The sequence below is a fragment of the Nyctereutes procyonoides genome, unplaced genomic scaffold, assembly GCF_905146905.1.
Source record: "Nyctereutes procyonoides isolate TBG_1078 unplaced genomic scaffold, NYPRO_anot_genome, whole genome shotgun sequence".
Taxonomy (NCBI): Eukaryota; Metazoa; Chordata; class Mammalia; order Carnivora; family Canidae; genus Nyctereutes; species Nyctereutes procyonoides.
This window is the reverse complement of record NW_026575042.1, coordinates 19,286,298-19,313,585: the sequence shown is the minus strand read 5'-3', so window position 1 is coordinate 19,313,585 and position 27,288 is coordinate 19,286,298.

Here is a 27,288-nt window from a genome sequence, read left to right as displayed (position 1 = left end):
GAAGTGATGTGTGTCACTTCTGTATCCATTCCGTAAAAATATCCATGCATGAGCCTCCCCTCATTTCCTATGTGCTAACTGGATGTTACTGACCGTGAAAACCAGGTATTGATGGCAGAGCCTCCATCAGCCTGATGTGCGAAGGACTGCAAGGAGTCCATCCCCTTGACCCCTTCCCCTGCTCTTGGGCACTCTCACTGGGCTATAACATGAACAAGAAATCAATTTCATTGTGTTAAGACACTGAAATTCTAGAATCAGTGTCAGCAGTTAATATTATCACAAACCTATACACACAGGCAGAGATAAATAATTGTTTTTGAATGTCTGAGGAAAACATAGTTTGTTGTTTGCAAGAACCATTATTTAAGCTCTCCCTTGTTGATAGGCATTTAAATTGCTGGCAGCATTTGTTATCAATTATATTATGAATAAACTTGTACATATGTCTTCATTTCTGAGTATCTCCATAAGATAAATTTGTAGCAGTAGAATTGTGAATCAAAGGTACATAATTTTTAAAGATCTTGTCCTTTATAGCTATGCTAACTTTTCCTTTACATTATTTGTTTCTTTCTCTATTGTTTAGACATGGCTCCTTCTTCAGATCTTCTTCTTGGACACTTAGGTATTATAAAATTATTAACACTTTCAATCTATTTGGTGAAAAATAGATTTGTTTAGATTTGCCTATTTACCAATTTTGAGTGAGATTGGGTATCTTTTCCTAGTGGTTTTGGCCATTTGTATATTTTATATAGCCTGATTGTTCATACCCTTTGCAGATTTCCCTACAGAGCTATTTGTCTTTCTTATGTTGATTTATGATAGAACTCGAAGCTCCTTAAGAGAGATCTTGTCATATATTTCTTGTTTTAACTTTTAGCACCGGAGCTAAATACATTTGAGCACTATTTGCATAATTAAAAATATTTACAGTGTTGCAATTCTTACCATCACTGTATAAACAGTTATCTTCCACATTCTCTGGAAGTGGAAGCAGAGCTGGAGAGAGTTAAATGGTTTACAATGGTGAAATAAGCACAGATGGGAAGAGAGGAGTAAGGACCTGAATCACTAGAATGAGATCCTGTGCTTTTTCTAGTACATCACTAATTCTTATGGAATGATTTTTCTGTGCACACCTACTAGTTTGCTAAACCAAAAGTATCCAATATCATCATCATCATTATTATCCATCATCTACCATTTATTATCAATTATCGAACATCTACAGATGAATGACGCTAGCAAATAAATAAAATGGCTTATAAAGGAGATTCTCTAGAGATACCTGCAAAAGACCTTTAAAAATACAATTCATTCTAAGACTATGCCCAGCAGTGAGATCTAGGTAAATTTTTAACAATGGTCACTGGTTGATTCCAGAGGTTATAAAAATTGAAGGAACTAGTGAATCCTATTTCAGTCATTTGTAATCCATATGAAAGCACATTTTATATACACTTTATGATAGGTGCTGAGAATACAGTGAAGAACTGTTAAGTTTCTACTCTAGAGGAGCTTATATACTTCTGAGGAAAATATTGAGGCAAAATTATCACTAACATACAATCCAGGATTCCTTTTATATAATTCTCTATAGAATATAATGGGGACACTCAGAAAGGAGTTAGTTATTGCGATTGAAATTTCTGGGAGCAGGTTCAGTAAAGAGATGGCACTTGATCCAAGTATTGGAGATGAGTAGATTTCCTACATAGGAGATTTTAGATACTTTGCTGAAAATTGAGCTATTGTCTTGATCATTAGTTATCACCTATGTCAGACAAAATGTCCTGAGACACATGAAGCTAAATATAGTATGACAGCAATGTCAGACACCACTTGGCATTATTAGTTACCAGCATTAGAATTTAAAGGGTGACAGAGTATTCTATTTATAATTTTCATGGTCTACAACAAAGAAGGAACTCAATAAATATTTGTTGGATTTAATGGATTTCTGAGATTCATATAGACTTTTCTTGGAGCTAACTAGAACTTAGGGCAATAAGTGCTATGTCATTAGTTATATCTCCTCATGAAACAGAATCAATTTAGAAGGGAAAAACTAATAGCAAGGAAGACATCACAAGCCTCCTAGTGGCACTTGTTCTTGTTAGTGGCTCTCAGGAGGTAAAAACAGAAATCACAAGTGGCAGAAGGTAGATGTTCACCAATGATTTCCATTTTCCTTACTGCCTATTGCTCAGGATATGAAATTGTCAGGGGAAAGTGACTCCCCAGCCAGAGGCTACATATCCCAGGCTCTTTTGCATTCATGTGAGTGAGACCAAATGGTTCATTCCCAGCAATAGAATGTGCTTTGAAGTGACATGTGTCACTGCTGATGCCCCTTGTACTTAAGAACGTATCCATCCAACTTCTAGCTGCTAGCACCGCATTTCTTTTCCTGAAGGCTTTGTCCTCCAGGGCCTGCTTTGCCCACTCATGAAACCACATTAAAAGTGCATGGAAATTAGCATCCCTTGGAAATAGCTGTTAGTAAAAGCCTGACAAGTTGGGTATAAACCTATTAAACCTATCTTCTTCATTCTTCAAGGGGGATAATTCTGGGTCATGTGATTCACACTGTGTCTCAGAATTTCCCCAGAAGGATCAAGCTATGATGGCCCCCAATGGCACCTTGTTTGCTAACATGCCCCATATCAGTTACTTTTTCTTTCCTGTCTCACTTCCTTCCTTCATTCCCCTATCTGCCCTTAATCCCTGTCTCAGAGCCAACTTCTGGACAGTACAAACTAAGAGAATATATTTCCCCTAGATCCCATGTTTCTTTCTCTTGTTTTACTCTCTTGATTAGTTGGACTACAACCTCTAGTAGCTTTCTAGAAAGGAGCAATAGAAAGAATAATTTTTGAGATCTTGTGTGCCAAAAAAAGTCATATATTGGATTTATAATTTAGCTATCTGCATGAAGTAATAAATATTGTTATATTTAATATTTATTATATAAAATTATAATAAGTTCCAAAATTATTATCACTTCAACTTTCAAGTGTTTTATTCCATTGTTTTCTAGCTTTGAGTATTGTTCTTGAGAATCTCACTATCATTATAATTCCTCACTTTTGTATGTGATTTGCTCTCTTCATGTAAGATTTCAGAATATTCTCTTTAACTGGGTTTCCTACAGTTGAATGATTATATGCCTTGATGTTGTTTATATGATTGTTTCTTCATTCTTTGATCCGGGCTCTCAAGGAACTCATAAACTAGAAACTGTTATCCTTCAGATCTGCCAATTTTTCTTATGTTATTTCTTTTTAATATCCTCCCTTTTTTTCTGTATTTTTGAGCTCTTGAGTAGTTCTAAAATTCCATTTAAGATTTTTTATTCATTAATTTTTGAGATACTTTCTCAACTCTGTCAATCTTTCTGTTAACTTAAATCTAACATTATATGTTTGATTTCAAATATCTATCATTAAAATGAGAAGTCCTGGAATTACAGTATCTAAATATGTGTGTTAAGGGAAGGCCATTGAACAGGAAACAAGAATGTGTTTAAGGTGCATACTTCCTATTGACAGATTCAGTAGCCATTGCAACTCCCCTTGCTTACCTCACTCCCAAAATTGCTACTGTTAATAATAATGATAATGATAGCTGTCAGTCTAGTCAGGAAGATGGAAGTCATTCTAGTTATTTCAAACAGAAGGAATTTAACAAAGGGAATTATACATAAAATTGTTGGAAGAACTGGGAAATCAAAGAGGGAAAAGGCGAGATGTTATTCAGAGATTAGTAGCCTACAGGTACTACTATCTAGTTTAGTATATCTCCAGAGCTAGAGGGACAATAGGGTCAGTGCTGTTTTATGGAACCCACATGGGCTGTGCTGCTAAGGGTGCCAGGGTGTCATTAGCATCATAGATATTATCAAAACCACCACTGTTGCTCTGTAGGAAGCCAGGAGTTTGCACTCCTGCTGACTCTGCAGGAGCCCTGGAGCCCAGTCTTGCTGATGCTGTTGGAATTGCTGCTGAGACTTCTGGAACCCATAGTTGTTTATATCTGCTGTTACAGCTGCCATAAACATGCCACAAATGTAGCACCTGGCAGTAACCTAGAGTTGCTTGCCATGTTACAGCTGTTGCAATCAGAATCAATGAGCCCATGTTTCTGAGGCTTTGGGGATTCTGCTACTGCCACTTCCAGAGACAGAAGCAAAGGAAGAATGGCTTATCCTTTCTCCTACCTTTTATTCTTTCACCAATATCTCCCAATGGTGAGCAGAGGCTAACCACAAACTAGCTGGCAAGGGAGTCTGGGTGATACTGCTTTGAGGCAGGAAAGTTGGGAATGGAGCTGAGAGTCCAAAGATAAGTAACCAACATCTAAATTTTCTGTGCACTAAGTAGATCCAGACTATATTTATATTATCTCATTAAACCTCACAACATCCATTTGAAAGTAGATACTTATTGCCAATGTTTTACAGATGAGCAAATAGTCTCAGAGATGTTGAACAGCTTGCCTAGGATTACATAGCTAGGAAAATGGTAGATTCAGAACTCTAACGCAGGTCAGTCTCATACAAAGTCTTGAGGTTGTGACCATTTTGCTTCCTACATACCTTCAATGAACTACCCTTGGCAGTGCAGTCATCCTCTGCATTGGTGACCCCTGTTGGGCTAATGGTTCCCTGTGGCCCTTCAGTCCAAGGAAGGTCCCTTATGCTATTTATTAGAAGCCTTTCACACATTACAGCTATTATCCTAAGTGACACAAAAAGTCACTTGACCCTTACTATTCCAAGTGGAATCCACGTATCAGTACCTGAGAGGTGTTAAAAATGCTGAATCTCAGCTTCCCTCCACTCTATCTCAGACCATTGAATCAAAACCTATGTTTTAACAAAATCTCCAATTGATTCTTATGTTCTCTAGAGTTTGAGGAAGACTGCTCTATGCATCATTTTTCTCCTGCCCACAGTATACTCCTATACCAACAAATAGAGATGGTGGGGTGGGAGTCATAGTCTTACATCATACTTGAAATCACTGTCTCCTTGTAAATTCTGCCTTGACTCTTAAATTGGTCCACTCTGCCAGAGTTTTTCTTCATCTTACCAGTCTTTTTTTCAGTGACCACACTGGCTCCGCTGTGAATCTGGAATGTTTGGGGAATCCCATTCCATCAGATGGTCTTCCTTCAAGTGTGTGCTACTCCAAGGTCTCTTTGTAAGTCTCTGAACCTCATATAGACCTGTCCAATTGTCTAAAGATATGATTTAATGCTTCTGAATATGGTACAATAGGAGAGAATCCCGCCCTCCAGCGTCTAACATAGCAGGAAGCTTATTCTAACTAGAACACACAAGCTATTCCCTTTGCCCACCTAATTCCCATTCTAATTACATTATTCATTCCCTATAGACAGGAAACAGATGGTATGAACCAGCAAGCAAATAGAAATGAGAGAACATGTCCTCAACAGCTTTCATTCTCCTCTGTTTCTTGTTCTTTTGTCTGCTTGCATGTAACACCAGTCTTCAAGTCCTGACTGCTCCTCCACCATGGGTGATGAAATTACCACATTCTGCTTATGTGATTACCTCCACTTGGTTTCTGGGAGCTGCTGCCAAAATCTAGACATCTAAAGAGCATGATATGAATAGACTTTTCAGGAAAGCAAGAGTCATATTCTCAAGCAATACATCAATGTTTATTCTGTTTCTTGAACAGCTTCTTAATTCTCATTGGAGTTTATTAGTCACCCTTGTTCTCAGTTGATTAAATTTGTTTGTAGTTGCCTCCAAGATTATATTGACAGATATTCCTCCTTACAATTTAATAGCAACATTTTTGCAGAGTATGAGCTGACATGATAAGACAAATGGAGAAAGTGAATGCATCGCACTGTATAGATCTGATTCATTTTTCCTCCTGTCTCCTTATTTATTTCTGCCATGATTGGGAACCAAATGAACAGGACGACATTTGGTTTTTGTAAGATAACTATTATTTTTGATTTATGGTTTCATATTTTTTTAAAGTAAACACAATAAATATAAAAATAAAAGTTACTTGGTATAATTTGTAGAGTGACTATATTTTACGAGTTAATTGTGTTAGGCTATGTTATGACTGGCACAAATTAAAAGGATATGGAAGAAAAATATAAGATTCTTTTAAAAGTATTTCTGGTTATATGTAGTTGGTTCCCCTTAAATCTGAACATTTCTGAGAAGGAGGAAGAGTATAAGATATGCAGCAAAAGAAGGCTCTTGAGCAATTCTGATTTAATTTGCATAACACAGTAGATATATTACATTGATAACCTTTGTAAGGTTGCAAGGAAGAGAAAAATCAAATAACTTTCAGAAGGATAGAAGAAAAATTTTGGCTGTTCTTGTGGTCTCACAGTCACTTTGAATTACACTGTACTTCAAGAGTAGGTTGCATATTGCTCCATGTGGAGAACTGAGCAACACTCCAAGTCAACCACGACTGTCTTTGTTTTCTAGCAGCTAGAGCCACAAAAGATGTATGAATGGTTGATTCACTGCTAAACACCATGAACAGCCTGAAGGATGGAGCCTATAATGTGGTTCACTTAGCTCAGCATTTTGCCTTTCTCTAGGATGGTTGATCTGATGTCTGTTAGCAGACTTGGTGTCTGCTTGGCCCAGGTCACGAGCCATGGCGGCTTTGCATGGAAAGCACCACAACCTGTGATCATGAGTATGGTTTTATAGATTCTTCTATGGATTCTTCTCTATAGAAGCACATATGATTTTACAGATTCGTCTCTGTCCAGGGATCAATGAATCCTTTTTTCTCCAAAATAGAAGAATTTAAATTAATTTGACTTTTTAAAAAACTGCCATTTGGGTGTCACGTAGATCATCTATATCCAAATACAATGTTATTCCTATAAGAAAAAGGATTTGTCAGTTTTGGTCACTGTTGTATCCTCAGTGCCGAGAGCAGAGGTTGGCATATGATGGGTACTCGATAAATATCTGTGAAAGGAGTCAGTAAAAATGAAGCAATGGTTATTTAATACTTTCAGCTAAATCCAGGAACAGGATGTACAAGTTAGCCTCAGTAAATAGAAGATCTGTGTGTTCTGCTTCTGCCTTTTTTAGTTCCTAGGATGAGGAACGTTTATAATTGCCTGCCTTGTAGGTGTGCTGAGAGGATTATTTAGGTGCTTTAAGTACTACAGAGTTAGAGAATGCTCCACTCAATTGAATTCTGTTTAATTGGTTTATTGTGTTTGTTAAATTCTTAAGGGTATGAAGAAATACAAGACTCTTATAAGGCCCTTAAGGAGATTATAATCACGTTATTACTCTGATGTATTTACCCCTATAATCACTCTTTCTCCATCGTCTCACTCTTTATCTGTTCTCCCTTGTAAGGCTGGAACAAGATGGATAAGAGTGCCATCCCAGTTAGCTTGTGTGTGATGGGGATTCTAATGGGAAAGTGGGGATAGTGAGTCCTAGCTGCATCAAATAGGCTTATCTTATTGTAGTAGTAGTAGTAGTAGTAGTAGTAGTAGTAGTAGTAGTAGATGACAAAATAGAACTTGGAAATAAGGTGCATTTTGCTATGTACTGTGCAAAAATAAAAATAGAAAAACAATCTTAAGATCAATATCTGGAAGGTCTAATGAAAGATAGAGGCAATACCTAGAAATGATTCAAAGAGAAATGTCAGAAGTCAGGTTTTCAATGAAAAGTTTCCATTCATGGGTGGACAACATGAACTCATCGTTCACTTAAAAATTTGGATTTTACTCTCATCAATACAAACTATCCTCCATGGGTTTCCAGCAACATTCCCAATGCAATGGCAGTTTCACTATTGCTCCAGTCCCTTCTTTCAAAAAATCTTTCCTTTTCAGTTCTTCTCACCACCACATGACAGTCCTATCTAAGATGACAGCCAAATTTTCTTTGCTCAAAAATTAGTTCTTTGGTTTCCAGGTAAAGATGATTCATTGATAAAGTACACTTACCTTCCACCCCTTCACATTAAAGTCACAGTAAGGATATAAAGCTCATAAGGGTAAAGAGAATGAAAGGAGTGATATAGCGGATAAAAACGCCTGTTCATCACAGTAATTCAAAAATGAGTCAAGAGTGATGACAAGTGAAACCAAGTGGAGGAAACCACTGCCTTGAATGCACACTGAGGAGCTCCAACATCATGGAAAGGACAACCTTCCCAGCAGAATCCCACTGAGCTACCCACGTTCCCCTCGACATACACATTGTAAATGGGTGAAAGTGACTTAGATGAAAACTCTTACCACTCTGGCATATGGAATGGACACCAGGATCATAATAGATGCCTCCCTACCTGCTCCCTCTGAGAAGCCTGCCAATGACAAGCTCCACCCAAGTCCCCACAGCTAACTGCCAAGCTTCCATCATTTACACTTGTGATTGTATTGCCAAGGCCACTTGAGGAAAGCCTGGATTACAATAAAGAGACTGACAACCTGACCCAAGAAAACATTTGTATAATATTAATTAGCATTCTCAAAGAATGCAACCAAAGAAATTGCTGGTTCCTTCTAAAGGTAAATATGGGGACACCTGGGTGACTCAGCAGTTGAGCACATCAACTCAGGGAGTTATCCCCGGATCGGGGATCCAGTCCCACATCGGGCTCCCTGTGGGGAGCCTGCTTCTCCCTCTACCTATGTCTGTGCCTCTTTCTCTGTGTCTCTCATGAATAAATAAATATATCTTTAAAAAGATAAAGTTAAACATGAACCTACACTATCCCACTGTACATTATACATTGTGCATTCTATAGCTATTCCATACCTATTCATCAAAAATAAATAAAAATAAATAAATAAATAAAAATCTATTACCACACAAAACTCATATGCAAATGTTCATGATATATCTATTCACAATCTGCAATCTTTTGATCTGCAATCAAAGAATTCTCAAAGAATTAAATCAAAGAAGACTTAGTAAGGCAATATATTCATAAAGCGAGAATAAAATGATCTTTAAAAAACAGAAAAAAGAGCTTCTAAAAATTAAAAAAGAGATTCAAGAAATATTTTAAAAATTAAAATTCAGGGACGCCTGGGTGGCTCAGCAGTTTAGCGCCTGCCTTTAGCCAGGGCGTGGTCCTGGAGTCCCGGTATCCAGTCCCACATCAGGCTCCCTGCATGGGGCCTGCTCCTCCCTCTGCCTGTCTCTGTCTCTGTCTCTCTCTCAGGAATAAATAAATAAAATCTTTTTTAAAAAAATTAAAATTCAGGGACACCTGGGTGGCTCAGTGGTTGAGCATCTGCCATTGGCTCAGGTCATGATCCCGGAGTCCTGGGATCGAGTCCCGCATCAAGCTCCCCGCAGGTAGCCTGCTTCTCCCTCTGCCTATGTCTCTTCCTCTCTCTATGTTTCTCATTGATAAATAAAATCTTTTTAAAAAATTAAAATTCAGTAGAAATTTTGAGTGACAAAAATATAACATCCTGAATATAGTTATGCATATAAAATTGAATCCCTCCTTGCTAGCATATACAATAATAAATTACATATGGGTTAACATCTTCAAACTAAAAAGTATTCAAATCATTTGAAGACAGTTTAGGAATAAAACTTTGTGACTTGGAATATAGGTTGATTTATTAATCCAGAACCCCTCTCCTATAGTCAGTAGTACCATTGTTGCAAAGTATCCACAAAGGTCAGTTTGCATGTCTAGAAGATTACATGCAGTATATTTGTATGCATATATGTCCACTCACACATCCACTCCCCCACATATAGAGATCTCTTTCGGTTTACTCAAATTATATCATACTATATGCATTTTGTGGGCTTTGTTTTTGCTTTTTACTTAATAACATAGTTTAGTAATCTATTCATTTTAACATATATTAATGAACCACATTTAAAAAATGTAGTTAAATGGAATTCCATCACTTATATGTCATACCTTATATAGCTAGTCTCTTTTTGACTTGCATTTATGTTGTTTTAAATTTGTGATGTTACAAACTCTTCAGTTAACATCTTTGTAAATGTATAATGGTAAAATCTTAAAAGTATATTCCTAGCTGTAGAATTGCTGGGTTAAAGGATCTGTTCATTTTCAGTTTGTATAGCTACTGCCAATTTGTCATTCAGAAAGCCTGCACTGATTTATGCTGTATGTGAGATTGGTTCTCACGATTTCTGGACCATCATCCACCTTTAATTTTGCCAATTCAGTGGATGTAGGGTTGTATTTCATTGTTTAGATTTGCATTTTTTTAAAAAAAATTGAGTGGAAAAGGACATTTAAAAATGCCATTCATAAAAAAAATGCCATTCATATTATATTTTCTATAAACTATCATGCATATATTTTGCTAATTTCCTTTTTGAGTCACTTATTTTTTTCTTATGCACTTGTAGAAACTTAAAAATATAAGAAATAGAACATTGTGCTATATTGTGATAAATATCTCCTCTAGCTTGTCTTTTGTCTTATCAACATTTTTAGGGAATAATTACATAGAATAGACTATCCATTTAAAGTCCACAATTTAGATAAAGTTTAATGATGTAAGGTCATAAAACCATCATTATAAAAATAGAGAATATTTTCATCATTAAAAAAAATGTCTTTTTACCTCTTTGCTGACTATCTCTCCTCCCTTCCCAATTCCAAGCAACCACTAATATTTTTGTCAATGTAGATTAGTTTTCATTTTCCAAAATTATATAATGGAATCATGGAGTATGCACTCTTGTAACTGTCCTCTTTCAGTATAAGAGTTTCGATATTTGTACATATTGTTGGAGGAAAAACGAGTCTATTTTTTTTAAGATTATTTATTTATTTGAGAGAGCAAGCACAAGGAGGGGAGGGGGAAAAGGAAGAAGCAGACACCCCAGTCACTGAGTAGGGAGCTCGATGCTGGGCTCGATCCTAGGACCCCAAGATCACAACCCAAGTTGAAGGCAGACACTTAACTGAATGAACCACTAAGGCATCCCAAGAATCCATTTCTTTTAATCTATTTATTTTGTATTCCATCATATGTGTTTACTGCATTTGGCATTTCTTTCTCCATTTACCTATTATTGGATATCTAGGTCCTTTCTAGTTTTTGGTTATTGTGAATAGATACATAATGAAAATTTGCACATGAGTTTTGTGTGGTAATGGATTTTTATTTATTTTGGATGAGTAGCTAGGTATGGAATAGCTATAGAATGCACAATGTACAATGCACACTGGGATAGGTAAGTTCATGCTTAACTTTAGAAGGACTTGTCAAACAACTTTCCAAAAAGTGTGCATCATTTTGCATTCTCACTAGGAACATATGAGAGCTCTAGTTGCTTCAGCACTTGGTATATGTGCTGCTGAAGTGAGCACATTGCCAGCACTTGGTATTATTCATCTTTTAATGTTGTATATCTTATTGTGGCTTTAATGAACAATTTCTTCATGATTAATTTTTCTGAGCACTATTTTATGTGCTTAGCAGCCATTTGTATGTCTTTTCCCATAAAGTTCCCATTGAAGTCTTTTGCCCATTTTTATTTGTCTTCTTATTGAGTTCTAAGAGCTAACTCTTCATGTATTCAGAATAGAAAACTTTTGTCAAATTGCAGATATGTAATATTTATATTACAGAATATGTGATGTTTTCCATCCTGTGGCTTGTCTTTCAATTTTCTTTCTTTTTTTTTTTTAAGGTTTTGTCCATTCATTTGACAGAGATAGAGAGTGAGAGGGCACAAGAAGAGGGTGAGACAGATGGAAAGGAAGGGCACACACGGCTCAATCCCAGGGCTCCAAGATCATGACCCGAGTCAAAGGCAGACACTTATTCAACTGAGCCATCCAGAAACCCTTCAATTTTCTTATTAGTATATTTTAAAGAGCAAAATACAAGCACATTGGTTCTTTCTTCAGTCATCTCAATTCTGCTATTAAATCATTTCAGTTTTTCAATGTCCTATCTTCAATCATTGTGATATTTTCCTTTGTATCTTTTCTTTACTTATATCTATTATAAAAGTTTTGAAATCATTACTTAGTAATTGTAACATTTGAATTATGCTGGAGTTTTCCTCTTTTGATTATATTTTCTCTTGCGAATGAGTTCTAGTTCTTGGTTTTTGTATATTTTGATTGTTTGGGATTCTATCCTTATCATTGTGAGTATTACATTAAGAAGACTCTAAATTTTGTTATATTCTTTCAAAGAGTGCTGATATTTTTGTTTTAGAAATCAACTTGGTTAGGGGCACCTGGCAGGCACAGTCAGAGGAGCATGTGACTCTTGATATCAGGGTCATGAGTTCAAGCCCCACATTGAGTGTAGAGATTACTTAAATAAACTTAAAAAAAAAAAAGAAATCAACTGGATTAGACTCAACCCAAAAACTCTTTCTTATGTATGGTTGGTGGCAGATCATATCTTGGTTCATTTCCTGTAACATTAGCTGTAATTTGCATTGAGATTCTCCCACAAATACATAATTTAGGGATAGCCAAGAGACGTGGACATAGCATATGTTCAGAATTTGAAGGTTCTTTTCTCTGGCATTCTCCATTCTAGGATTTTTTCCTTGCTTTCAAATGGCTGATGTCCTTAACTGATTCTTTGGGAAAGAAAAATGACAGGTTTCCTGCTAGAATTTTAGTTACCCCTTGCCATATTTTATTTCTTGTCTGCCCACAGGCAAAAGCTATAATAAATGGGAAATTTTATTATGCCAGTCACTTCTCCCAAGTTTCATTTCCCCTACAAGATATACTTTCTTTTTTTACTTTCCAGAGGATGAAGGCAATTGATTTCAATTTTGGTCAAGTTTATAGTTGTTTTCATTAGAAGGATCAGTCTCTTAGAAGCTTCCCTAGGAGCCTGACTCCCAATTAACTTGGATGGCTGAAGTCAGCCAAGAACAAAATATAGATGGTGTTGTAACCCATGTGTGTGTGACTCTCACACCCAAATTCTCTATGCTTTATATAAAAGCAACCCCATCTACTGAGTACTATTATTATCTAATATTACTCTAGCAAGAGGCTGCTGAGTATATAATCTCAATTGTCAGTAAATTTCTAGAGCAATCAGCACTAAGTTACAGCGCCATCTTTTGGTGGCTTTTTAAAAATTGCTGACAGCAGGTAACTGGTAAGCCTCTTCAAGATCTCATCTAATTTACCTGAGAGGACAGCACCTGTGTTACTTGGAGATTTTAACAAAGATTAAAAAACAGTTGTTAATAACAGCTGCATATTTCTAAATTAAATGAAAGCAAATTTGGAAGTGGGAAACCTACCAAAAATTATTTTTCTCCTAAATCTCATTTAGTACAATTGATTTAAAAGATACAATCCAGGATGAAATAACAGATGATAGTATTTTATTTAAATAATTCACTATTAGTATTGGTGATTACATTTTCTCAGGTCCCTGTTCTCTCAATGGTGTGAAAAAAGTTTGTAATAATTACATCATTTTTTACATGTGTCTATAGCTTAGGAAGTATTGGAGACTAATGAACCAACTGTTTATATCTTACTTTATTGCAGTTCTATTGCACCAGGGATTTCAAACTGACAAGAAGTTTGTAAGATTTTCTTCTTTTGGAGGTAAGCATAGAGATAGGAAGGGATGGAAATTTAGTTTTCTTCTGCTCATGTGGCCATTAAAAAAGTCATTTCACAAGTCAATTTCATTCAAGCCAATCACTATGCACTCATCATCTCCTAGATGTTTATTAGGTGTTTTAACGGCACTACCTTCATGCAAAGAAGGAATAATACTGCTTCTTTTTTTTATTTATTTATTTATTTATGATAGTCACAGAGAGAGAGAGACAGAGGCAGAGACATAGGCAGAGGGATAAGCAGGCTCCATGCACCGGGAGCCCGATATGGGACTCGATCCCGGGTCTCCAGGATCGCGCCCTGGGCCAAAGGCAGGCGCCAAACCGCTGCGCCACCCAGGGATCCCAATAATACTGCTTCTTAAATGTAGTCACTTGGCAGAGGTAGAATTCGAAATATTGTTTGTATCCTTGTGGTGGAACACCACACAAGGGCACTTGTGAATTACCTTATACACTTCAAATAAATGGAGAGCACAAAACTGATAAATCCACTAGGTTTTTTTTCCCCCCACTCTCAAAATGCTGCCATATGACTTGGTATCATGGGATTTGTCCATATTTTAGATTAGTCTGAAGGACAAAAAATGTGTGTTATAACAGGTAATGGGTGCCTTTGTATCTTCCATTTAGGGGTCTCAAGTATACACCACACATTGCATGCTGTTTGCATATTTAGACACTCCTTCAAAGAGCATTTGCATAATTTTACTTTAAAAATGTATAATGGGGCCAATCATAGCTATCTATCTTAGAGTGAGTCTTATCTACAGAACATACCTGTTTGCTTGATCCTGGAGAGGATCAAGAGCTAATCCAAGCCTGGTCTATCATCCCCTGGTAGGGCCCTGAGATGAAATTCAGAAGGCTCCTAACTCTGGAAAACGAACAAGGGGTCATGGAAGGGGAGGTGGGCAGGGGGATGGGGTGACTGGGTGACAGGCACTGAGGGGGGCACTTGACAGGATGAGCACTGGGTGTTTTACTATATGTTGGCAAGCTGAACGCCAATAAAAAATATACAATTAATTAATTAATTAAATTTTTAAAAAAGAAGGCTTTATCCTAAGAGAGAGGGAGTGGTCAACAGCTGCTAGGTGGAAGATGCCTCACAAGAGACATGCCTATATTTTTCTGCCCTAAGAGTTATATGCTAGTTATTGGTTAGGGAGATACTTATCAACATCAGAAAAAGAGTTTTGCCACTTTCAAACTAAAGGCTAAAATGCGTAGCATGTTTTGAGAGCAAAAGAATTGGTGATTTAGCCTCCCTTCTTGGCAGCTGCTGAAACCATCTTTTATGTACATGATGGAAACAAGGATCTGCCTCTGTCCTTTGCTCACCACCTGTTTTTCCTGGTTCGGTCCTTTCCCATCTTGCCAATAAAGGTGTCCTCACCATGATCAAATTCAAGATTTTATTCCTGTGTCTCTGCATGTGTCCAGTACTAACTCACACACGACGAGAGAGCTGGGGGTAGTCTGGATACATGGCACTACCTTGGCATTCTCAGAAATCTGCCACTGCATTTCAGTCTGCTCTAACTCTGTGCTGACATGTTGAGGAGCAGAAGTGGCTCTGATGCTGCAACTATGAGCCTTCAGCTTTTATATATTGCCAAAATGATAGGTGATTAAGTTTTAATAATTAGACTCAGGGATCCAGAGACAAATACCAAAGTAGAAAAAAATAAAGATTAATCAGAACTTCTTAACCTTCTGTAAGTAAGAAGGGCACACCAACATACTCCACACATGTATACACACACAGAATGATAAGTAAAGGTATGTTTCACAACAAGCTTTAAGGCTCTTGACTCAAAGTTAAAGGCTCTCCAGAATGCCCATCCAGTTTAAGATGCAGTAGTATGAAAAGGAAGGAAGTGGTGCTGTCAATGTCAAAAGCCTGAACGTGACTGAGATGGACATCATATGGTTTCCCTGTTTTTAGAAGGGGACTGAAATAAGTGCACAGTGTTTAAAAGTGCCAGAATATTTATGTATATGTAACAGAAAAGTTGTATCATGGGCTAGCTTAATATTGTTATTAAAATGGTTAAACATACATATTTTTCAGATTCTTATTTCCTTCCTCATATCTTTCCAAAATACTATATTCATTGTGTTATATTCCTCCTCAAGAATTTCAGAGGCTCTGTAAGACCTGGAATAGAATATTTAAACTCTAAAAGCTGGCCAGCCACAAACTACCTCAGTTTACCTTCAAATATGTACTTCCCTTTATGAACTTTACATTAACAGTTTCCTTTGATTAAATGTCCCATGTAGTCTCGCCTGGTCACATTGTGTCTATTTCTCTCATTGAGCCCCTTTCCAGGACTTCTCTGTTATTTTTCAACCAATCCAAATCTTAGGAGCAGCAGAATGCTGGAAGTTTCAAATCAAAGACCAGACCTGATCCTGACTTCACCCCCAGCCTTTTGACCTTGGGCAAGTTACCTAATTTGGCTGGACCTCAAATTTCTCATATATTAGATGAAAATCATAATGATTAATAATGCTGAATGAGATCATACTTATAAAGTAGCCCAGTAAAGGGTCTGGCGTACAGTGCTTAATGAATCCTATTCGTCTTCTTTTGAATTGAGAATAAATTCCACCTTAGCTATAAAGGCCACTCCCTACCTTCCACCTTCACTTTAGACCATGCTAATTTCTCCAACTATGTTGCTGTAACGTACTTGTCATGTACATTTGTTTCCCTTAACTTAAAAAAAAATCTTGGGCTCTATCAAATGGCAAAAATCATGTAAAGTGCTTCAGACAAGACTTGACACATAGTAAGTGCTCCATAAATATTTCTGTGGCCGCTGCTACTATCGCAAAGGCAACAGTCACTCATACCCCTATGGTAACAGCTCTTGACTGATGAATTATGTTTGTTCCTGGAAAAAAAAAATAAAAGAAAAAATAAAAGAGGCAGTAAAGAGTCATGGCTAAGGGTTCACCCTCTGGATCCAGATTGCCTACATTAAAATCCTCACTCAACAATTTCTGGCAGTGTGACATCTGGCAAGTTACTTCACCTCTTTTGATTTAGGATGACCATAATAGTTATCCATCCATAGATTTGTTTTGAGTACCGGGCAGCCTGGGTGGCTCAGTGGTTTAGTGCTGCCTTCAGCCAGGGTGTGATCCTGGAGACCCGCAATCGAGTCCCATGTGAGGCTCCCTGCATGGAGCCTGCTTCTCTCTCTGCCTGTGTCTCAGCCTCTCTTTCTCTCTCTTTGTGTCTCAAATAAATAAATAAATAAATAAATAAATAAATAAAATCTTAAAAAAAAGATTTGTTTTGAGTACTAAATGAATTAAAATATAAAAAAGAGGGATCCCTGGGTGGCGCAGCGGTTTAGCGCCTGTCTTTGGCCCAGGGCGCGATCCTGGAGACCCGGGATGGAATCCCACGTCGGGCTCCCGGTGCATGGAGCCTACTTCTCCTTCTGCCTGTGTCTCTGCCTCTCTCTCTCTCATTCTGTGTGACTATCATAAATAAATAAAAATTAAAAAAAATATTTTAAAAAAAAAAGAACAAAAACACCTAACAAATAGAAGTATGTTACATGAATTTGCTATTGCTAACACATTTTAACCTTTTTCAGTCCTGACCCCCCCCACCAAGTATTTTGAAACCTCCTAAAGACAGAAATATATATTTATACTGATCTTATCATTTCATAAGGAAAAATGAAATAAAAGACGGCATAGAAGAGGTCTAGTACAAAGCCTGGAGCACTGTAAAGATCTAAATTAGCCAGATCCTTTCCCCTTATCTTACCTGCCACACCTAATAAGTAGTTCTAGGAATTGCTCTTTGAGAATTTTTTGAAGGGAATAAATGAATATTGATTTTTCCCATATGCCAAGGATTATCATTAAATATAGAGCATTATAATTCAAAAGACTTCCTGTTATTCTGTGGAAATCTGGTTTGGTAAAATTATGTCATCTTCATTCTATTACTTACATCATTTACTGTATCCTGACTGCCCCAAAGCTTCTTGACATTTTGTTCTGGAGTCCTGAGTTGCAATATACTATTTAAGTCAGACATTGTCTTAACTTTCTTTTAGATTCACTTTCATTTCTCTCCATTATCTCTTTTCCTTTCCTTCTCTCTACTGCTTACTTGCATTCATATGGAGATAGTGGAACTGTCACTAAATGGCAAAATAGCTTTCCTTTACAGAAGGCTAGCTAGAATTGTACGCTGCTGCTTCCATCTGCAACATTTTCAACATTTCAACATTTCATAGGTGAAGCTGTGAAAACAGCATGGGGGAAACAAACCATGCTTCTTCATGCCTTTGATCTTGAAGTCATCTCCAGGTTGACAAGTATAATGTACGGTTAATCCCTGAATAAATCTCCAGGGCAATAATGTATAGGATGACTAAGACATGGGTTGTTAGGTTGACTTTATAATATTTTCTCCCTCCACCATTATTGAACTATAATTGACATATAACATATGTAAGCTTAGGGTCCAGTGTAATGATTTGATATACCTATAATTGCAAAATGATTAACACAGTAAGGTTAGTTAACACACCCATCACCTCACATAGTTGCCAATTTTTTTTTTGTGGTGATAACATTTAAAATCTATATTCTTAGCAACTTTCAGGTACATAATACAATATTGTTTACTATATGCTGTATATTAGATCCCCAGAATTTATTGATCTTAGGACAGGTAGTTTATACCCTTTGACCAATATCCCCTGTTTCCCCCAACCCCTAGACCCTCAACACATATATCTACTTTCTATTTATACGAGTTTGGCTTTTTTAGATTCCACATGTAAGTGAGAATATTCAGTATTTCTCTTTCTCTACTTAACTTGTTTCACTTAGTATAATGTCCTCAACACCCATCCATGTTGTCACAAAAGTCAAGATTTTTTTAAGGCTGAATAATATTCCATTGTATATATATAACACATTTTCTTTATCCATTCATCTTTTGATGGACACTTAGATCTTGGATATTATGAATAATGATGCAATGAACATGGAGGTGCAGTTATCTCTTTGAGATAGCAATTTCCTTTCCTTTGGATGTATACCCAGAAGTAGGATTCCTGGATCATATGATGGTTCTATTTTTTAATTTTTGAGGAAACTCCATAGTGGTTTCCATAGTGGCTGTACCAATTTACATTTCCACGAGCAGTGCACAAGGTTGCCTTTCCTGCACATCCTCATCAATATTTGTCATTTCTTGTCTTTTTAATAATAGCCATTCTAACAGGTGTGAAGTGATACCTCATTGTGGTTTTGATTTGTATTTCCCTTAAAGGGTTCAGGGATATTGAGCAACTTTTAATATACGTCTTGGCCATCTATATGTCTTTTTCTTTTTTAAAGTCTATTCGAGTCCTCTATGCATTTTTTATTCAGGTTTGGTTGTTTTTTTTTTTTGTTTTGTTTTGTTTTATTTTTTGTTTGTTTTTTGAAAGCATGTGATGCTTTCAGCTTTTGTTTTTCTTTCTCAGGACTGTTTATTCAGAGTACTTTGAGATTTAATGTGAATTTAATTATTGTTTTTATACCTCTGTGCAAAATTGGAATTGGATTTTTGATAGCAATTGCATTGAACCTGTAGATAATTTGGGGTAGTATGGTATTTTAGCAATATTAATTCTTTCAATCCATGAACTTAGGATATCTTTCCACTTATTTGTGTCCTTTTCAATTTCTTTCATTATTGTCTTGTGATGTTCAGTGTACAGATCTTTTACCTCATTGCTTAAACTTATTCCTTAGTACTTATCTTTGATGCAACTTTAAATGTGATTATTTACTTTATTTCTTTTTCTGATAGTTCATTGTTAGTGTGTAGAAACACAACTGATTTTTCTATGTTGATTTTGTATTCTACAACTTTACTAAATTCATCTATTAGTTCTAATAGTTTTTGGTAGAGTCTTTAGAATTTTCTCTATATAAGATCACCTCAACTGGGAAGACAATTTTACTTCTTTCTGGCTTGGTGTCTTTAGGCTTTCAAAACTATATTGAATAGGAATGGTGAAAGTGGGCATTCTTGTTAAGTATGATATTAGCTGTCAATTGCTCACATATGACCTTTACTTTCTTGAGCTATATTTCTTCTATGCCTAATTTATTGAGAGTGTATATCACAAAAGGTTGTTGAATTTTGTCAATTGCTTTTCCTACACCTATTGAGATAATCATATAATTTTTCATTCATCTTATTAATGTGGTCTATCATACTTATTTTTTTATTTTTTATTTTTTTAATTTTTATTTATTTATGATAGTCACACAGAGAGAGAGAGAGAGAGAGGCAGAGACATAGGCAGAGGGAGAAGCAGGCTCCATGCACCGGGAGCTCGATGTGGGATTCGATCCCGGGTCTCCAGGATCACGCCCTGGGCCAAAGGCAGGCGCTAAACCGCTGCACCACCCAGGGTTCCCGGTCTATCATATTTATTGATCTGTATATTTCAGTCATGTTTGCATTCCAGAGAGAACTATCATTTGATCATGGTGTATGAGGTTTTTAATGTGATGTTGAATTCAATTTGCTGGTATGTTATTGAGAAATTTTGCTCCCATATTCATCTGGGATATTGGCATGTGGTTTGGTTTCCTTGTAGTGTCCTTTTCTGGCTTTGGGATGAGGATAATGTTGGCATTGTAAAATGACTTTTCCCTCTATATTTTTGGAAGAATTTCAGAAGAATTGGTATTAATTATTTTTTAAATGTTTAGTAGAATTCACCAGTGGAACCATCTGGTCCTGGACTTTTCTTTGTTCAGAGTATTTTGGTTACTGATTCAGTCTCCTTATTAGTTATTGTTTTGTTCTGATTTTGTTTCTTCAAGAATTAGTCCTGGTAGATCCTATGTTTCTAGGAATGTATCCATTTCTTCTAGGTTGTTTCATTTGTTGCTATATAATTGTTTATACTAGTCTCTAATTTTTTTGTGTTTCTGTGGTGTCAGTTGTAATGTCTCCTCTTTCATTTCTGATTTTATTTGAGTCTTATCTTTTTTTTCTTAGTTTAAAAGGTTTATAAATTTTTTAAAAGTTTTATTTATTTATTCATGAAAGACACACAGAGAGGCAGAGACACAGGCAGAGGGGGAAGCAGGCTCCCTGTAAGGGACCCGATGCGGGACTCGATCCCAGGACTCCAGGATCACGAACTGAGCCAAAGGCAGACACTCAATCACTGAGCCATCCAGGGTGCCCCCAGGTTTATCAAATTTTATCTTTTCAAACACCAGCTCCTTGTCTTCTTGATCTTTTCTATTGTTTTTCTGTCTTTATTTCACTTAATTCCATTCTGAGCTTGTTATTTCCTTTCTTCTACTAACTCTGGGCTTAGTTTGTTCTTCTTCTTCTAGTTCCCTAGGCTATAAAGTTAGGTTGTTCACTTGGGATCTTTCTTCTTTCTTAATGTAAATATTTATTACATAAACTTCCTTCTGAGAGCTACTTTTGCAACACCAATAAGTTTTGATATGCTATGTTTTCATTTTCATTTGTTTCAAGATTAAAACAAAATCCCAAAATTAAAACAAAACAAGAGTAAAATGATTTCTTCTTTGACCTATTGATTATTCAGGAGTGCATTGTTTTATTTCCACACATTTGCCAAAATTTTGGTTTCCCTCCTCTTCTGATCTTTAGTTTCATACTATTATGGTCAAAAGGTACTTGGTATGATTTCAGTCTTAATTTGCTAAGGTTTGTTTTGTGACCAGCAAGGGTTAGGTTCAAATCCTGACTCTGCCACTTATAAATGATATATTTAAGATCAAGTAACTGAACCTTTTAGCTTCAAATGACATATCTGTGAATTGAGATAATAATAGTTCCTACTGTAGAAATTATTTAGACTACACATATTTATAATGTACACCAAGCACTTAGTATATTATTTATGACATTGTAAGAGTTATACAAATGAAAATCCTAACAATAAAAAGAATTCATTTTAGTGCAATGGGTTTTTAGTTAGGTTAGATGGCCTGACACACAAACTCTAAGATGGAGGTTTGCCTGCAGATAATTTATTAGGGAATCACATGACATCAATACCCATGGAGGAGTGAAAAGGAAATAAGTTTGGATAAAATGGAGCTCTGATTCAGTCTGAAGAAGACTTCAACTTGACTCTTAAGGAGCTCTGAAACCAGGATGACTTTCAGTGAAGTCCCATTGAGGCGAGAGGACTGGTCCTTTATACTCCTACATGGACCACATCTGAGAATGAGCTTCTCCCCGAGAGGCCACTTCTTGAGTAAGGTAGTTCTCTGGTGCTGAGCATAAGCCCCAAAGATTCAACTGTCAGCTTTCAGCCGTGAAAACTCCTGACACTTGTAAAATGATTATCATAGTCCTGAAGGTGGGGCTAGGCCATGCACAACAGTATCTACTATGGGTTCTTAATGGTAAATGTATAATAATTATATATAGTACATAGCTTTATTTTATTACTTTTTCTAGACAGAATATTCCTGGTGGGTAAGAGCTGTGTCTGTCTTCATTGTCTGGCACACAGAAGGACAATATATATGTTTTAAATAAATGGAGTTGTTTATAAAAACTATATTTAAAAAATCATGTTCTATCCTCCTTTTAAGGAATTAGAAAATCTAAATTTTTGGACACTTGGGTAGCTCAGCAGTTGAGCGTCTGCCTTTGGCTCAGGGAGTGATCCCCAAATTGTGAGATCAAGTCCCACATCGGGCTCCCTGCATGGAGCCTGCTTCTCCCTCTGACTGTGTCTCTGCCTCTCTATCTCTGTGTCTCTTATGAAAAAATGAATAAAATCTTAAAAAGAAAAAGAAAATCTGTCATTGGATATGAGAAACTATTGATATTTTCATACTGTAGTGCCAATTTTTAAATCATTTATATATTTTTAAAATGTTTTACTTATTTATTTGACAAGAGAGAGAGAGCACAAGCAGGGCAAAGTTCAGGCCAGGGCTAAGGAGATGCTGGCTACCCACTGGGCAGGGAGTCCTGATGTGTGGCTTAATCCCAGGACCCTGGGATCAGGACCTGAGCTGAAGGCAGATGCTTAACTGATTGAGCAACTCAGGTGTTCTAATTTTTTTTTAAATAATTTAACTAGAACATAAAATATAGTGAGCAAAACATACCCCAGTTTCCCTTATTTAGATACACAATGGCAAAAGATAACTATAAATATTTCCAAACAATTTATTATCATTTTTGTTCATTTAATCCTATTTACAAAATTGTTTTTAAAATCTCTGTCTCTTGGGATGTCTGGGTGGCTCAGCGGTGGAGTGTCTGCCTTCAGCTCAGGGCATGATCCGGAGACGTGGGGTTAAGTCCCACATTGGGCTTCTTATGTGGAGCCTGTTTCTCCCTCTGCCTGTGTTTCTGCCTCTCTTTCTCTCTGTCATGAGTAAATAAATAAAATCTTTAAAAAATAAATATAATAATATCTCTGCCTCTGAATAGAGCGGAATAAAGAGGTGGATGAATATTAATGTGATGTAGTAAACTGTTATGTGTAGAATCTAAGAAGTGCCCTTTCAGGTGATCAATATATTATTCTTTCATCTTTGCACATTTAAAATTTTTCATAATAAAATACCTGGGAAAAAACATTTTAATTAAGTTGGCTATGTATTTATGAAAATATTGAACTGGGAGAGTCCCTAAGTGAAATAACAGAACAAGCCAAGCATTTTGGTATGTAGAGGGATGTAACAAAGTAAGGATATCTCTGTCTAACTAGTGTCCACCATGGGTTCCTAACAATAAATGTATAATAACCATATATGACATACTGCTTTATTACTTTTTCTAGATAATGTGTCTCGGTAGGTAAGAGCTATGTCTATCTTAACTGCCTGATATATAGGAGGAACTCAATAAATAGGTCTTAAATAAATGGAATTGCTTATAAAAAGCTATTCTTTAAAAAAATATACTCCTGAGTTTTTATTAGTTGTTCCTTTTTGGGGTAGTAGATGAAGGGACATCTTGTTATAGTGACAGGTATGTTATGGAAGGAGACAGCAAAAGTAGATATCTCATGTTGAAAATGACAATACCAAGACTGAATAAAGATTTATAAAGAGGCTTAAAGATAATTGGCTCAAGGTCACTCACACTACAGGTGTGGAAACAGATTAGGCAGTCGAAGAAACTTGTTCAAAATTGTGCAAGTAGTTAGTGTCAGAGTAAGACTTTATTTTGCCTAGAAATACCCCTTCCTCCCACCCCCACCAACAAACAAACAAGGATTACAATGCCACAAACTCCCACAAATTTTCTATTTGGGGAAGAAGAGATTCATGGGGTCCCATATGGAGCTTCGCTAATTAAATATGTCACTCCACTGGCCAAACATAATTTTTTTTTTTTAGATTTTATTATTTATTTATGAGAGACACAGGGACAGAGAGCAGAGATGCAGGCAGAGGGAGAGGCAGGCTCCTTGCAGGGAGGGAGCCTGACATGGGACTCGATCCCGGGTCTCAGGATCAGGCCCTGGGCTGAAGGCGGCGCTAAACTGCTAAGCCACCCAGGCTGCCCAAACATAATTGTTTAAACTATTAAATTTTTTCTGGGACTACAAAACCTGATAAATATTAGTTGAGTAAGTTAGCCAATAATTATGAAAATGATTGAAAGAATATTTATTTATTTATAAAGTTTTTATTTATCCATTCGTGAGAGACACAGAGAGAAGCAGAGACACAGGCAGAGGGAGAAGCAGGCTCCCCACAGGGAGCCCAGTGAGGGACTCAATCCCCGGTCCCTAGGATCAGGCCCTGAGCTGAAGGCAGATACTCAACCACTGAGCTGCCCAGGTGTCCCTAGTTGGTTATTTACTAAGCTATTATCACTCTGGGCCAAATTGATTACTAGATTAATATGACACGTAGAAATGAGGAAATGGGCCCTAGGGCAGGTAAGTTTTGATAGGGAAGAAGGAAAAAAAAGTAGGATTTAGTGGAGGCTTGAAGTGATGCCTGGATGGATACAGCTGTGGAAAGGCTTTGAGAGTATGGGTGGTAATGATGGGGAATATAATGAGGATAGGAGAGAGTTACAAAGGCAGTTGGACCCAAAGCAAAGAGATAGAGAAGGACTTCATCTATTTATTTTACAGAAATCTCACTGTGTTCCAGAATCCACTATCACAATGGTGAGCATCCTTTGAGAACTTGTGTTCGAAGAATCTGGATTTTCTCAGAAGCATAATTTGCCAAAGAGGCCAATGCTAGATAGGTTGCTTTCCTTCACTTATCCTACCCTTCCAGTCAGTTGTTTTGTTTGTTGGGTTTTATTTTGGCCATTGCCTTAGATTCGTGGTCGTCAGACTTACTTTTAGCTGGAACTACTCTTTTCATGTCATCTTATTTATAAATTCTCTTGTAAATGATGCAATTGAGGGGGGATCCCTTGGGTGGCTCAGCGGTTTAGCGCTGCCTTCAGCCGCCTTCAGCATGATCCTGGAGACCTGGGATGGAGTCCCACATTGAGCTCCCTGCATGGAGCCTGCTTCTCTCTCTGCCTGTGTCTCTGCCCCTCTCTCTCTCTCTGTGTGTGTCTCATGAATAAATAAATAAAATCTTTAAAAAATAAAATACAAAATAAATGAAGCAATTGAGGTAATTCTTTTTGGAATAGAATAAGGTGGAATTGGAGGGTGCAGACCCAACTCTTCTACCTCAGCTTTGCCTATTCCACAGGAATTCTTTATTTTTATTTTTTTTATTTTTTTATTTTAACTTATGATAGTCAGAGAGAGAGAGAGAGAGAGAGGCAGAGACACAGGCGGAGGGAGAAGCAGGCTCCATGCACCGGGAGCCCGATGGATTCCACAGGAATTCTGAGGAACATAGGGACTCCAAGGAGCATGGCTATAAAAACACTGTCTCAGAAAAACAGAAAATGCATCATGGTCTCCTGAGTTCAGTTGAGAAGCAATTACAATGTTATTTATTTGAGAACCTTGAGTTATCTCTGTATGAAACTTATTTGAGAGGAGAGGGAGAAAGGACCAGCTGAAGTTGGTTCTGGGTTGCATGTACAAGGAAACCAATGAATATTTCTCATATTCTGAGAGGTTAACAACATCAGTTCAGAAAGAATTTTAAGAAGATTTTTTTCATCTCTAAAGTAAGAGCTGTTTTAGTGGTAGTAGAATTCAGTTCAAGAATTTGTAACAGAAAAATGTTACCACTAATTGAAATACAGTTGGAAGAGGAAGGAATTTAATGAGCAGTTACACCATATGCTCAGAGAAACTATTGAAGAGTAGAAATCCATACTTGTGTAAGATGAAAAATCTAACTGTACTTGAAATATTGGATTGAAAAGCAATACAGAAGGTCTTAAATCTTGTGAACACTGTTAGTACTGTGCTAGCCAAAGAATATGCAACGTGACATGGAGCTATATTTGGTATGCAAGTATTTGATACATTTAATTTTCATTTTACACAAGTGATTTTCAAATTTCCTAATGCCATATATTGAGGAATTTTACTGTGTTGGTGATGCTTAATATCAAAATCACTGGTATTACACAAATCAAAATAATAAAAAACCCTAATTCCTTTTAGGAAGTTATTAAATTTTATTATGTGTACTTTTAGCTGAAATGTAAAACAAGGTATCTTGATATCCTCTCACCAAAGAGTAGGTTCATGAACAAAATATGACAATATGACTCCCTTCATTTTAATTTTCACCAGAGTGATATAAAGCCAGAATGAAATATTTGGAGCTGATTCATTCCAGTGGCAACCCCGACAAGGCTGTTGTGATGGTTTCAAAATATGTCTTCAAATCCTTTGACATTTCTCCCTTTAAAGGCAGAATTTTATTCCTTTCTCCATGAATTTGGGCCAAATTTAGTGACTTGCCTCTAATAAATAGAATGTATAATTTCTATCTAACTCCCAAAGCTAGGTCATAAAAAGGATATAGCTTTTACCTGGTTCTCTCTCTTTCCCTCTTCCTCCTCTCCTCTCCTCTCCTCTCCTCTCCTCTCCTCTCCTCTCCTCTCCTCTCCTCTCCTCTCCTCTCCTCTCCTCTTCTCCCCTCCTTTTCCCTCCCCTCTCATTTCTTCCCCTCCCCTCCCCTCCCCCCCTCCCCTTCCCTTACTTCCCTTCCCTTCCCTTCCCTTCCCTTCCCTTCCCTTCCCTTCCCTTCCCTTCCCTTCCCTTCCCTTCCCTTCCCTCCTTGTAGGAGCAATCAGCCACCATAATGTGAGGATACTCGAGCCAACCTAGAAGAGTCCAAATGAAGAACTAAGGCTCCTGCTAAAAACCATCACCAGCTGGATAATTTTATAAGTAAACAAACTTTGAGAAATGGATCCTTTAACTCTGATTAACCTTAGACAATTACAACTGTGGCCAACAACTTAACAACAACCTCAGTGAGAGACCCTGAGCCAGAAATACTCAGTTGACCCAGAACCAGAAATACTCATCATTCAAACTGTGAAATCTAACAATGTTTATTGTCCTTTTGAGCTATAATATTTGGGGATAATCTGCTAAACAGCAATAGATAAGTAATGAAGTTTTGGTCCAACCCATGCTACTAACACTTTCTGAAGCTTCTTTACTTCTTTTCATTTCTTTGATCTCCTTCAATCTTCC